General features: G+C 39.4%; 2 protein-coding genes across 9 annotated transcripts in view; one reads left to right on the top strand and one right to left on the bottom strand.

Annotated features, from left to right (window-relative positions):
- PRSS35 (serine protease 35) overlaps positions 1-14,487 on the top strand; it is a 161,098-nt gene that overhangs the window by 35,160 nt on the left and 111,451 nt on the right. For 5 of the 7 annotated variants that reach the window (XR_014218091.1, XR_014218092.1, XR_014218093.1 and 2 more), the window contains exon 2: positions 3,835-3,959. The gene's annotated coding sequence lies outside the window, so the exon portion shown is untranslated. Of the gene's footprint in view, positions 1-823; positions 874-3,834; positions 3,960-5,768; positions 6,055-14,487 lie in introns of those variants that run through there. The other 2 variants (XR_014218094.1, XM_082216952.1) reach the window with 2 other exon arrangements.
- Positions 1-14,487, bottom strand: part of ME1 (malic enzyme 1) — a 118,664-nt gene that overhangs the window by 38,166 nt on the left and 66,011 nt on the right. The window lies entirely within an intron of this gene.

The raw sequence follows: 14,487 nt of genomic DNA, 5'->3' as shown, positions 1-14,487 counted from the left end.
CACATATTGTATGAGTTAGTTTTTCGGAAACAGCAATGAACATGACGTTTTTAAACCATAGATCCACAAAATAACAAAATAACAAGATGCATCCTTCCACCCTTGAGAGATCACTAGATGAGTGGCAACCAACTGATATAGAATTAAACACTGAGAAGTAAGGTCAGCATTGGCATGAACAAAAATGGATAAAAGACATATCTTATCATCCAGAGTGGCCTATTTGCCAACAATTATACCAATCTTCATTACAACCGGCTCCCAGATCATATGTACATATGCCAACATGTTCCTTGTACCTTGCAACCCTGCCGGCATAAGCGGAAACCAGATCTTACAATATGAGCTAAAAGTGATGCAAAACTGGCAATGTGCATGAAACGATTTAGGTTTCAGTTATATGGATACTATCCTGGCCTGGCATTAAATAAGAAGCAACTGGCAAACGAAGGCTCTTAAAGGTGTTACATATTTTAAGGGGATGTCTTTTAGTTTTTGACCAGTATTAGTCTGTGGTACATAATGGACATTCCTTATTTCAGGATGCTAAAACCCTATGTAACATAATATATATTCCTTATTTAAGAATGTAATCGCTAGCTGAGATCCCCTGTTTTTAACATTTTAAACTTCATAGATACTCTTGTTTTTAACATTTTGCCCTCGCAGTCCTATTTTTAACAATGTGATAACAGTTGCAATATTACTGTATTGTATAAAGTATTACTGATTTAGTGTCTTAGATCTTATCTGGACAAAGCTGTGCAGAGATAAAGCTGTTCAAAATATAGGTTTTGACTAAAAAATGTTTTATTTATTTCAGTAGAGAGGAGGTAATATTTTGCAAGTAACAGCCCTTCAGAGATATCCAAAGTAAGCACTTACAGATTCAAGGGAAGATAAATAATTGCAATGGGAACAAATCAGTTCCATAAGCGCAGTTTCAATACCCTGAACCATGTAGATTAAATTTAAACACTTGACTTGGGCAATTATACCTGCAAGTTGTACAGCAGTGTTACTACAATATGTATTTGTTGAGGTATATATGTAGAGATAATACTATCTGTCATTAGACAATACAGTGGTACCTCGGTCTAAGAACAGTCCTTTTAACGAACACTTCGGGGAATGTATCCAAAAACCGGAAGTAGGTGTTCCGGCTAGCAAACTTTGCCCCGGAAGATGAACAGAATCCAAATGGAGGAGGCCCCATTAGGGAAAACACGCCTACGTTTAAGAACAGTTTCGGCTTAAGAACGGACCTCTGGAACAAATTAAGTTTGTAAATGGAGGTACCACTGTAGTAGCTAAAAAAGAGGAAATCTGAAGAAAGGAACAGAATATACAAGTGGCTACATGATTGACAATTCAAGGGGCCAACTCTCTCTCTCTCGCGCGCTCTATCATACACATACATACATACACACACACACACACACTCCTGCACAAAGTTCCGTTGGCACTTTAAAGTTAGCCAGTGTAGTCACGTGATTAAAGAGTTACAGCAGAACTACAGAAATTCTCAAGGTTTTCATTACACTTTTTCATTGGGAGCCTTTATGGGGGTGGGAATCACTTGTCAACAAAACACAAGACACTGGGAACATACAAGAAGAAGAAAATAGCGTAGGAGCAATCCTTTGGACAGCAGGGTATGTGGCTACAGATCTGAGTCAGAATCACCATACAGTGTGTGTTTTTAGATATCTTGCAGTATTTAAATTATAAACAGATGTCTGTGGAAAGATGTCTGGCCTTCTCTTTCTCACATGCAATGTATTAATCACTTTGCTCTAAAATAAACTACAAAGTTAACATCTTGCTGAGTCCTTTGCATTCAGCCAATTACGTCCCGTCCCGTCCCCCCCCCCGTCCCCGTATTATTCTAGAGTCAGTTCTAACCATGAATAAAAACAAAAGAAAATTTCAATGAACTCCTTTTTGCACCTATTTCACTTCCTCGTGTTTGAGGAGAAGATGCAAGTTATTATCAAAGCAGCCTCCGGGACCTGCTGTAACATCTTGGTTCAGTTTCTGTGCTACTTGTCAGGTAGGGAGGGAGCAGTTGTTAGAACAAACTGATACATTAAAGACCATAACATACCAGACATGCTTACTGTTCCAAAATCTTCTACTCTCTAGGGAAGAAAAAACTTCACACTGAGATTGTGTATATAAATCTTCAGTGACATCTAAAGCCTTCATCTAAAGGCTCAGGGATCATACTGAGTTAAGCGGAAAAATACAGCCGTGTTGTCATTCTATCATTATATTCAGTACCTAACTCTGAATTCATTATTGTTCCTATTCATGATTTACAACAGATCAGAATACAAAAAGACAGAAAATGGACCCGTGATTATTATTTTATATGAAGTTTTATTCTTTGGAAGAAAGCGACTCAAACATGTACCTATACAAGTGAGAGGAGATCTCCAGGGCCTTGCCAATTCAAATCTAATTCATTTTAAAAATGGATTGAGTTTAGATGTACTCCACTAGACATCCACTAGGCTATTTTTTCCACTGGATCACTTCTAAGCAGAACATAGCACAGGAGAGGGTCTGCCTATTACTATCAATAACAAGAGCAAACACATTTTCCATTGTCCCAACTATATGTGTACATATACAGATAAGACACAAAATACATGCACAACATTATTCAATCAGCAAATAGCCAAAAATCTCTGACACCATAGAAGTTCTATATATACTGCACCACTCCCAATATATCACAGTTCTACTAACTCCTTAAGAAGAGATTGAACAGCTAAATGTAAGCACATACTTTCCTCATGAACACTACAGCATTACAACATCCCCCCACATAAAAGTGGCAGTATTTAACAACTTAAAAGGCATGCTTTTCTCAGGATGAATCTTCCACTCAAACAAAAAACCTGAACAAAAGCCCACACCCTTCAAATGTTTTTAAACAGTTTTTGTTTTTTGTTGCAGAATAAGCTATGGCAGCACCCATTTAAAATTAGAGCTAGTCTTTGCAGTTTTCTTTGGAGCACAGGCTATGTTCAGTTTCATCATGCCATGTGTTCTGTGAAATACAGTTATTTGACACAGCCTCTGTTGCTTTACTTAAATCATCTGCCAACAAGTCTCAACTGAACAAACATATCAACTGAGAGAGCAACCTTTTCAACTATTTTAGCCAAACGCTTATTAACCCCATGGTGCCAGTGATTAGTGCCTTTCCGAGCACCCACAGCTCTTATTCGCACATGGAATGGAAGATCTTTGCATTTTGCACTAAGCAAGGCTAATTCAATGCAATCAATTTAGAATTCACCCTGAAGACAGTTGAATTCTTGGTTACTCACTATTGTTTATCACATGAATTGTGGCTAATCAGTAACACCAATCAGATGTGTGCATTGAATCAACAAGTATCATCATCTTCTACTTCTTCTTCTTATTATTATTAGATTTATATACTGCCCTTCATCATAAGATGTCAGGGCGGTTCACAGAATAAAATACAGGCTAAAAACAAATAAGTAAGTAAAACAAAACAGCAAAACAATAATGTCCCCCCTATCCACAGACACATTTAAAAGGCTGTAGAAAAGGCCTGGTTGAAGAAGAATGTTTTCTCCTGGTGCCTAAAAATATATAATGAAGGCACCAGGTGAACCTTGCTCAAAATAGAATTCCACAAACGGGGAACAAGTTGACTCTTATCACAGATACACAGCTTGTCCTGGATGTGCAAACTGCCAAATCATCCACATTGTACAGTAACCATTATCTTCTAACCATTAAACTGGTGGACTATGGAACCATTTACTTTCTGCCTCTGTTCCCTACATACAGAGCAACAGCCTTTGCACAAAGGAAAAGCTGCTGAAACACACCATGCACTATAGCCTCCAGTAGAAAAAAATATAAGGGAAGAACTTGTCAGTACAGATGACCAAGCTACCATGTGGTTAATGTGGGTAAGTTTGCTTGTTTATTTAATACATTTGTCATGTAGGGTTGTCATATGCCCTCTTTTTCATGGGTAGAGTCATCATAGTGATCCATAGTTACAAGTAGAATGTGTTTTGCTTTTCAAAATATGGTAACCTGAAGTAATTTGAATGATTGTGCCTGGTTTGTCTTATTTTGTGGTTGCTGTAGTTCACCCCTAGTTAATGATTTGTTTTATTGCTATGTAGTGAAGACTTATTTCAAAATATTTTTTTCAGTACACACACACACACAAAGGTTGTTCACATGTAACACTAGGTCAAACCATGGCTTACCATGAATGTGTGCACATTCAGGGTGCTAAAGAGAAGATTGTGACAGCTTTGCTCCTTCTCCACGCATGGGTGTCCACGGGGGAGAATCTGAAACCTATTTCTTTCAATGTACACAAACAGATGCACATCCAGCCAGTCAACAAGAGGCTTAGAGTGATCTCTGAGACTACTTCTATTGAGAATGCCTGCACTTTCCTGGAGGAAAGCCTTTCTGGGCCAGTGGGCAGCTCAGAATTATGCTGCTTATTCTGATCTAATTATTATGCTTCTGCAAATGTTACATGATTTGGAAACCCTAAAAATACACTGATAATATAAACAAAAGAGTTGTAGTGCCTTTTTGTGATCAGGTGAGCAGCTTGCAGGTGCTGCTGAACCCAACCCTTTCTGAGGGCCAAGGGGGAGGCCAATAACAGAAACCAAAAGTAATCCAGCAGAACAGAAACCAGAAGGGCCAGCAAGGTTCTCAGGGAATATGTAACAAAAATCATTTTCTTAGGAAACAGAAACTTAGTGCTACTTTTTTGATTGGCTGAAGGTTGCCACATTTTCATCGACGGAAAAGACCTAGCACACCAGTGGTAGAAAACTATACCACTTGGCAAGTAAGGCATCTGTACTGAGGTCAAGTTCTGTAAAATAGGAGGTAGACACTGGAACACAAACTGCCTCCACTGTTCCCCACTCCTCTCATTTATAAGCCTCACCACATTCCAGCATTACATCTGTACCCCTTATAGCCACATAACACATTATCCAATCAAACAGCAGGTGTATTCACACCATACATTTAAAGCACATTACTTTCTCCCTAACAAACCTGGGGACTGTAGTATTCCTCTCAGAGCTACAATTTCCACCTCCTTTACAAAAATACAGTACCCAGGATTCTATGGGGATAGTCATGTGCTTTGAATGTGTTTTAAATGTATGCTTTTAACCCTAATCCTTTGTAAAGATGGGAACCTGGGTTCATGTCATTGTGGATAGTTAAGGTCAGTTAAGGTCAACACAGTTAAGGTATAGTTAAGGTCAACACATGTAACATATGCTGTAACATGGTGAAAATGAGAAGAAGCATGTTCTTGAGCTGGGTACCAATCAGAAAACCAGGTATCTGGAATCCAGCCTTGCTTGTGCACCAGTCAGAGGTAGATGTAGGTAGGAATGGTTGCTCGTCTCCTCGTAATATTTCCAACCTCATTGGAGTTAGTGAAGTTAAATTTATTACAAAGACTTGACATGGAATGAAACAAATTAAATAAAGCTGCTTTCCTCATTGGTCATTTCCTGAGGCTATAATGTAAATAGCAATCATGTTTCAAACTTAATTGACTAAGGTTAAGTGAAAGCCACCATTTGTCCCTTCCAAATACCACCTCGCAAATGAAAGGGCAAGTTATAGGTTATGTATAAAGTCACTATTGCAGAATTTAAGTTGAAAGTAAAGTTGATTTAGGACACACACTGGCTGATTTATATGTTTCTCTTTTACATTAGACATTGGTGAATGCTCATGGAAAAAAATTAATTTGAAAGCCAAAATAAAGTTCACCCTTGGAAATCACAACATGATTTTGGGAAAAGCTGTTTCTCATACCTACAAGGTTCATTAGAAACTTTATATATATGATTAAATATGCTTGCTGTTCTGTGTTGTTGCCATTAAGAAAATACAGCTAATCAGTCTTAAGATAAACTGGTTACCATGAAAAAAGAAAACTATTCAGTGCACAATAATATTCAGTAAACGGTATTCAGTGTGCAATAAGGCTTTGATCTTGAATTGGGCTTTCAGATTATGCTGATTTATTATAATACTGGAGCCAAATTAAAGGAAAATATTTAACTTCATGAAGTAAAATGTTATTTGTTTGTTTGTTATTTGTCTCTTTTGGCAAAGCCCTGAATTTGTAGCCTATCACTTCTGTAGAACGTCAAAGTTAGAATATTACCAAAGCCTATATTTTTTCTGGCATTTGGATTATTTGATTACAAGTGTTCAAGTATTTAAGCAGCACACTTTCCACTGGAATGATCTTGGAAAGCTCAAATAAAGATCAATCCTATGCAGAACTGGTAGGGAACTGAGAAGGGAAGGAACAATGGCAGACATGCTTGAGCCATTGCACAACTTATTTGGTCCTTCCTGCTTTCTGATCAGATGGTTCCCTAGAAGCAGACCAAGTCTATGTAGTATTATTCTAGTACAGTGGTACCTCGCAAGACGAATGCCTCGCAAGACGAAAAACGCGCAAGACGAAAGAGTTTTCCATTTTTTGAGTCGTTCCGCAAGATGAATTTCCCTATGGGCTTGCTTCGCAAGACGAAACGTCTTGCGAGTTCTTGCGAGTTTGTTTCCTTTTTCTTAAAGCCGCTAATAGCCGCTAAGCCGCTAATAGCCGTGCTTCGCAAGACGAAAAAACCGCAAGACGAAGAGACTCGCGGAACAGATTAATTTCGTCTTGCGAGGCACCACTGTAGTTGAAGTACATAGGCACAACAAGTTCCTGTGTCAGTGCGGTGATTGGTCTAAATGGAATCTTGGATCTTGGAAGATCCACAATTCTGACTCTGTATTATGTTAAGATGAATTGCCTTTTGCTTTCTGAGCTTCAAGTTCCATGTAAAAGATCTGACCAACTTGCATCACTGGGTGAAAATAGATTGGCAAGGAATGCCATAAAAATCCTTAGTAGCTTAATGGAATGACATAGTTACCCTGCTAGAACAGAACATTAATTAAAATAAGAAATGGGCATTCCAATACAAGATATCTCAACTGGTTTCTCATGAGATCTGTATACTAAACAAAAATGAGCATGTGAAGGCACCTATGCATTTGTGTTCTCGTACAAAGGTCCGGATTCAATGTTCCCTGACTACCAGTTTGAAGTTGAGAACAATAGCTGCGCAATATGAAATTCAGCACAACACTTGCACTGGCAGAAATTTACTGTGCAACAGGACGCATCCAAATTACAGCAATGTGTGCGCAACCACAAGAACCATGCAGGGGTCCTGCCCTTTTGTTGCATAAGCCATTCCGCTAGTGCAACTTGTACACTGCTAAGGGGCTTCAACTTTGTGAGATGTTGAATTCCTCCCAAAATATTGTAAAGTTCAACTTACCACTGACTCCAGGCTAATGCCTACTGTCCCCTGCGTCTAGTAAGCCAGGAAGTCAGTTTAGGATTTTTGACATAATGTTAGCTAATTGCAAAATGCAAGCAGCTGGATCATATTTTTAAATCTGATTTGGAAAATATAGCAAACCAGCTGCACTTGGTAAATTTAGTCTGAAAATACTGTCCTTTAAAAATATTTTCCATCCATAATTTACAGCTTCTGTGGTCTCTTGGCAAGCTCTTAAAAAAAAAAGTCCAATGCTGAGTAGTCAGTTTGGCTTCAGCCCAGAAGATGCTAACCCTTTACCAGTATGATGACTGTAGTATTGCTCGGTAAAATAAGTTGGGAACTTTCAAACACTGCAGTGAAAAAGTAGCCTTGAGTCTTTTTATACAGCAAAAATAGCAATGTCAGCAAGTGCTGTGTCCCCTTCCTCCCAATCTCTCCCTACTAATCAATCATTCTGCAGTGCTATCAAGGCCTGCCTGACCCTATAAAATCACTTAATATAGGAGAAAGCACCTTTTTCTTTATTCATGTATCATTTGCTTTTTGTCATCCATATAAACAATCTTTCAGAAAATATTAATACAAGGAGAAAAGAAACACTGAACATGATAATTAAATAGAATACACTAAAGCATGGGTAGGCAAATAAGGCTCGGGGGCCAGATCCGGCCCAATCGCCTTCTAAATCTGGCCCATGGACGGTCTGGGAATCAGCATGCTTTTACATGAGTAGAATGTGTCCTTTTATTTAAAATGCATCTCTTATTTGTGGGGCATAGGAATTCATTCAGGTTTTTTTCCAAAATATAGTCCAGCCCCACACAAGGTCTGAGGGACAGTGGACCAGCCCCCTGCTGAAAAAGTTTGCTGACCCCTGGACTAAAGCAACAATGCAATCTAAAAATGACTATAGCACCACCACCAGTAGGATAACAAATTTATTGTGCTTTAACCTCAAAAGACCGCCACAAAATATGCCATCACTAATTTCATAGAATAGGAACACACTTTGTCATGTATTCTGTCATTCCATTAACCCTTAATTGCTCAATAAATATATTCCCATGCTATCTCCTTTCTCTAGCATGTTTACGAGTTTAACTAAGTAGACCATATTTGTATTTTAAAACGATTATATGCTGTATTGGAGAAACTAGCTAGTATTAAAAGATGGAATATAACAATAAAATAAAAAACAATAAAAGGGAACACAAAATACTGCCATGAAAAGGCTACTGGAAGCAGCAAATGTCAAAGGACAAGACCAGCTCCATAAACATTGATTTTCACTATACAACTAAGAAAAAGATGGATTTTCTATACAGCTGGAAGTGCAAGAGAAGATGAAAGTAATAATTGGCAGGGCATGAGTTTAATGCATGCTTTTATTTCAGGAATCTTACAACCATGTACATATGGTGAAATTTGGTGTTAGTGCTGAGGTCAGGGGTTGCCATCACAATGCCTGCAGGCGCACCGGCACCTGCAGAGGCCTTCCCTAACACTTGCAGGCTTTCCTTCTCCTGCTGAAATTCGGCTTGAAAGAAGCATTGTTTTGTATCCAATAGAATAGGTTGCAGTGTGTGCTAGATTGCATTGTTTATATGGTGCCATGACCCTTTATGCAGTTCGCAAATGTGCCCATGGATCTAAAAAGGCTGGTGACCCCTGGCCTAGGTTCTTCTCAAAGTATGAACTGGGATGCTGTGGGAGGGGAGTTGCAAGTGCTGGGTCACTAGGTGTAATTTATTGTTGGTGGAAGATGAGCAGTGGGCAGGGATCCTTGTAAATTTTCCACATCAGGACTTAAAGAGAAGTCGTTGACAGTGAAAGCAGCCCAAGGGAACAACTGAATTTGTCGCTATCTCTTTCTTTTTTCAAATTGCATTGTATAAATTTTTTGTAAAAGCCTTTAACATAATGGAATTACAACTTTATTTTTCAGAATATAAGTAATAAAGAATGACCTTTGGCAGTTTTCTTATGCAAGTTATTATAACTGACTTAGACAAAAAAAAGGAATGCTATGATCAAAGACACAGCAATTATAATGTAAAGAAGCAGTTTAAATTGTATAGGACTCTTCAATTCGTTTCTAAAAAGAATATTTTGGTTTTTCCAGATGGATTTGCTTTGCGAAGTATTTCCATATGTCCTCTACTCTTAATTTCTTAACTTGCTTTCTTATTAAAATCTGTATAGATCAAACCCTATATATATTTACTCGCTTTTCCAGTTGCCACTCAAAGTATGATAAAACTGGCAATAGGGAAAGGCCGATAAGAAGGTCGGCGGTTCGAAACCCCACAACAGGGTGAGCTCCCGTTGTTCGGTCCCAGCTCATGCTCACCTAGCAGTTCGAAAGGACATCAAAGTGCAAGTAGATAAAGTGGTGCCTCGCAAGACGAGATTAATCCGTTCCGCGAGTCTCTTCGTCTTGCGGTTTTTTCGTCTTGCGAAGCACGGCTATTAGCGGCTTAGCAGCTTTAAGAAAAAGGAAACAAACTCGCAAGAACTCGCAAGACGAAACGTCTTGCGAAGCAAGCCCATAGGGAAATTCGTCTTGCGGAACGACTCAAAAAACGGAAAACTCTTTCGTCTTGCGCGTTTTTCGTCTTGCGAGGCATTCATCTTGCGAGGTACCACTGTAAAAAGGTACTGCTCCAGCAGGAAGGTAAACGGTGTTTCCGTGCACTGCTCTGGTTTGCCAGAAGCAGTTTAGTCATGCTGGCCACATGACCCAGAAGCTGTACACCGGCTCCCTCGGCTAATAAAGCGAGATGAGCGCCACAACCCCAGAGTTGGCCACGACTGGACCTAATGGTCAGGGGTCCCTTTACCTTTACTAACTTTGAAGTTATCCATCAGTGATAAAACAAGTACAAGCAGTTAAGGGAGATTTCTGTTGTTATTTCCAAAATATACTAACTTAAGTTCCTTTTAAAAAACTTAATGCAATACTTCGCTTTCGTGTAGGGGATGATACACTATACTGTGTAGGAAACAAAGCCATAATTTCCTGCTGGTAAGATCAGTTAAATAATAGGCACCAATATTGTTCTAACTGCTGAATGGAACTATTGGTATTATGAAGGAAGAAACATAGGACCTCTGCATCAGTGTCATGGAGCCCAAATTTGCTTCCCCCGCCCCCAGTCTGAACAAACCCTTCTTTAACCCAAATTTGCTTTTAATAAAAATATAACTGAACCACTTCACCTTTCAGTTCTCATGTTCACTCACAATAATTTCACATAGACAAAGCATTAAGCAGCCACTAGTGAAAATGCTGAGAAAAGACAACATAGAAAAAATGAAGCAAGAATTATACTGCCCATCTTAAAATGGCAAGCTCCTGGGAGCAGTATATGGGATTGAGTGCTCCTATATTTGCTGTGTACTTTGAATTCTCTCTTAATTTACTAGTCTGCCTGCAGCATTGTGTAGCATTAAACCTCCACCATGGTCAGTGCTAACTAGGTCCCATATTAACCAGAGTTTGCAAACCCACCTCAAATTCTGATTTCAAGTTCTGACGGTTAACATATCAAAAACTAGGTCCATACTTAATTTCTTAACAGTACTGTGCTATGTGGGCACCAGTCATACACAATTCTAGTATTTGGTGGATTCCTATGTATGTTTACTCCAAGTAAGTTCAATGGAACTACTGAGTTCAATGGAATTTACTCCCTAGTAAGCATGTTCAGGACTAGAGCCTTAAAAATTTAGTGCTCTTTCAATTTAAACAACTTCATATTAAGGAACCAGGAAGCTTTATTTATGAAACACAATTGCTAAAGACAGTATGTGGGCTTTTTATAGACTTAACTTAGAGCTGGCTTCAGAGTGGATGTCAAATGAAGTGTCAGTTACCCAAGTATATATAGTGTAGCAGGCATGATGAAGACTACAGTTCATTTTCCAGTGTTTCCAATCTAATCTACTTTACAGTTGTGCATAAATCACAGTGATTATAAATGCAGAAGCTGGGAATGATGTGTGGATTTTCTAAAAAGTGTCATGAATATTACAGATGCCAAGCACAGCTAGGGAATAAATCAGTCAAATAATTAATTAATTCTTGCAGTTCAGAAATCAAGCTATCTTTTCTCAGCCAAGTAATTATCTGACCTATTAGAAGAATGACTCTGCATCACTGCGAAGGCTGCCTGGTAACTTAATTTAAACCAATCTTTTATTCCATCTTCCCAAGAACCTGTAATAGTTTTCTTCATCCTCCTGCCCCCAATTCCCTCTTCTTCACCCAGGGCAGGCAGAACATCAGTCAAAACCCACTAGCAGATCTCAGAGTGATTTGCAATATAGCTTCTCACTTGCTTAACCACAGCAACAAGAAAAAGAGCTTTGTTTCTCCCTAAATTAAGCCACTGGAATAAAGAAAACAGGGGACAAGCTATAATTTGTATGTGAAACTGAACACTCGGTTTCTGGGCTGAATATGTACACAGGTCATCCTAACCATGTATGTTGCCAAGGTTGCAAGCTTGATCCCCATATGGGACAGCTGCATATTCTTGCATTGCAGGGGGTTTGACTAGATGATCCTCAATGTCCCTTCCAAGTGTACAATTCAATGATTCAAATAATCTATTACACATACCATACCTCCATCCCACTGACCTCATTGTTCACCCACTTGCCCCTCCCTCCCCCCTCCTACCTTTGTCCACTAGCCTCCTCCTCCTCTGCAGTCTCCGTTGCCTCAGGAGACGCTGCACCAACTGGCACAGCCTAGGGGAGGACACAGCCTCCTCCTTTGGCGCCACGAAGGAGGAAGAGTGGCAAGGTCAACCTAAGTTTTTTCCTGTTTTGGGTCCCACACTCTGGTGTGAGCCAATGGATTCTTGCCATAGCTCAGAACCAATAAATGCCTGTCTTTTGGTCCCGTGCTCTGGCACAGCCAGAGCATGGGAGCCAAAACAGGACATCCAGGACATCCCAGATTCGGATCAGAAGCCTGTGTGGCTTCTGTCAATCTGGGATGTCCCACTTAAAACAGGACACTTGGACGGTATAATATACACCTCTGAGCCACTCTTTTGGCACCTGGTTCCAGGACTTTAACCTTGGGGTTCTAGTTTTTAAAAATTGAAACATAAACTTGAAGCCTGCCCACCCCTGTTCCACACAACTATTCAATGCACATGAACCCCCATTACTGTGGCATCTGCTGTTAGTACTCTCTAAGTGTAAATGCACCAGTTATTTAGACATGTCAATGGCTACTTATCTGCTTGCACTTAAAATAAAAAAAACTCTAGCTGGAAAGCACACTATGCAGCTAAATTTGTCAAAGACAAAATATTGCACAACTGCTTGGCTTGCTCATCCCATAATATACAGCTCGGGGATGTTCTGTGTATATATATTTTGCTGTGCTAGTCATTTTCTAAATTGCCATGTATGTTCCTTGTCATTCATTTATGATAAATGTCTTGCTTGGTTGCTAAAGGATGCATAAAGACTAGCACAGCAAGTAATTTTGAGAGAAGCAGGGAGCACAAATGAAAAACCTAGTCCTGAGAGTCAGAAATAATAATGTGACATATTACAGCTGCTGCGATGAAAAACAAATGTCATACATTTTTGTCACAGGCAGCACTACTTGTGTTGAATCATCAGCCCAAACTGATATAGTGTAATAATGGAAGAGGATGACACCTTCTTCCCTCTGGAGTTTTTGGGGAAATCCCCCCTTAGTGTGGAAGAAACCCAAGGAATTGGGGGGAAGCGGGTTATTCATGCCACCACTGTCAATACTAGGTAACGGAAAGACTGCATGAGTCTGCTGCCTGACACCATCTGAGATTGGAAAGTATAAAACTGAAGAAGGAAGCCACAGGGACAATAGCCATGCAGGAAAAATCACAGTGGTGAGGGAAGGTAGACAGAGAGAAAAACACAGATATCCCAACACAGAGAGAGACACAGCAGAGTATGGAAGGAGACACAAGTAGGGGGGCGGGCAGGAAACACTAACAGATCGTTAGAAAGGGCTGAGACAAAGGGATTTTCATGAGAGGGGGGGGGACAATCAAACACAGCCATACGCAGGGTGGATCTGAAGGGCATGATAATTCCTTCTCCTGGAATACCATGAGAAAGGCTATCAAGCCCGTAGAAGGCATCATCCTCACAACAGAATGTCCTCCAACCTAATCTGGCAAAATTGTTGTCATGAGGTGATTTTACCACACCAATTTCACACAACAAATACTTTGCTGAAATAGGAAAAACACAGTCCTGTGGGACTGACTGTGTAATTTGTGTAGTTACAGCCTGAGTCAAAAGTCAGTTTCATCAGTATAAGATGAAATGGACAGAGGTATATTTACAGCTCCTAGTACATATGAAACCAAACTTATTTAGAACTGCTTTAGAACCTTGCACGTCTACTGTTGAATAATTCCACCCCATTCATGAAGTCTCACCATATTCATGATGGCTAGGTATGCAAGTAGGCAAGAGAATTGGCTCTTCCCACATGGTGATTATAATCAAAGGAGTAACTTGCAGGATAATTTCCTTGGATAAAAATCAGTCCATGGGACTTGTGGTAACCATGAATACAGAATGGCCCCAAGATCTGATTAAACAGAGAACTCTAGAATTTAATAGTGTTTAAATATTGCTTTTGAAAGTGCTGTGCGGCCCAACCACTCCTTCACAATTTCCAGTAAGAGTCACGTTTAGCTGACTTTTTGCCAATACATTCCCTTGCTGAAGTAAAAGACTGTGCCAAATGAATAAATTAATGGGAAGTCCTGTAATAATTCTAATGAAATGTTAAACAAAACCACCATTCCAAAATCTGTACATTTTTTATTTAAATTATATGCCTATAGAATAGTCTTGTCCTTAACCAAAAAGAAGAAAAGAATCCAAAGTTGAGATTCAAACAGCAGTTTGAGAGCACAGTGGAGAAAGATGTAAAGTTTCAGCAATTCAGTTATCTTTGAGGAAGAATGCTGCAAAGTAAGGGTGAATAACCTGTTCATCTAATGAGAATCAAATATTCAAACACTCCCCTGCAGTGGAACCTTCTTTCTTTCTTTCT

The sequence above is a fragment of the Podarcis vaucheri genome (genome assembly GCF_965113315.1).
Source record: "Podarcis vaucheri genome assembly, chromosome: 3".
Classification (NCBI taxonomy): domain Eukaryota; kingdom Metazoa; phylum Chordata; class Lepidosauria; order Squamata; family Lacertidae; genus Podarcis; species Podarcis vaucheri.
Note: the sequence above shows the minus strand (reverse complement) of the source record. Positions and strands in the feature narration are given on the sequence as shown.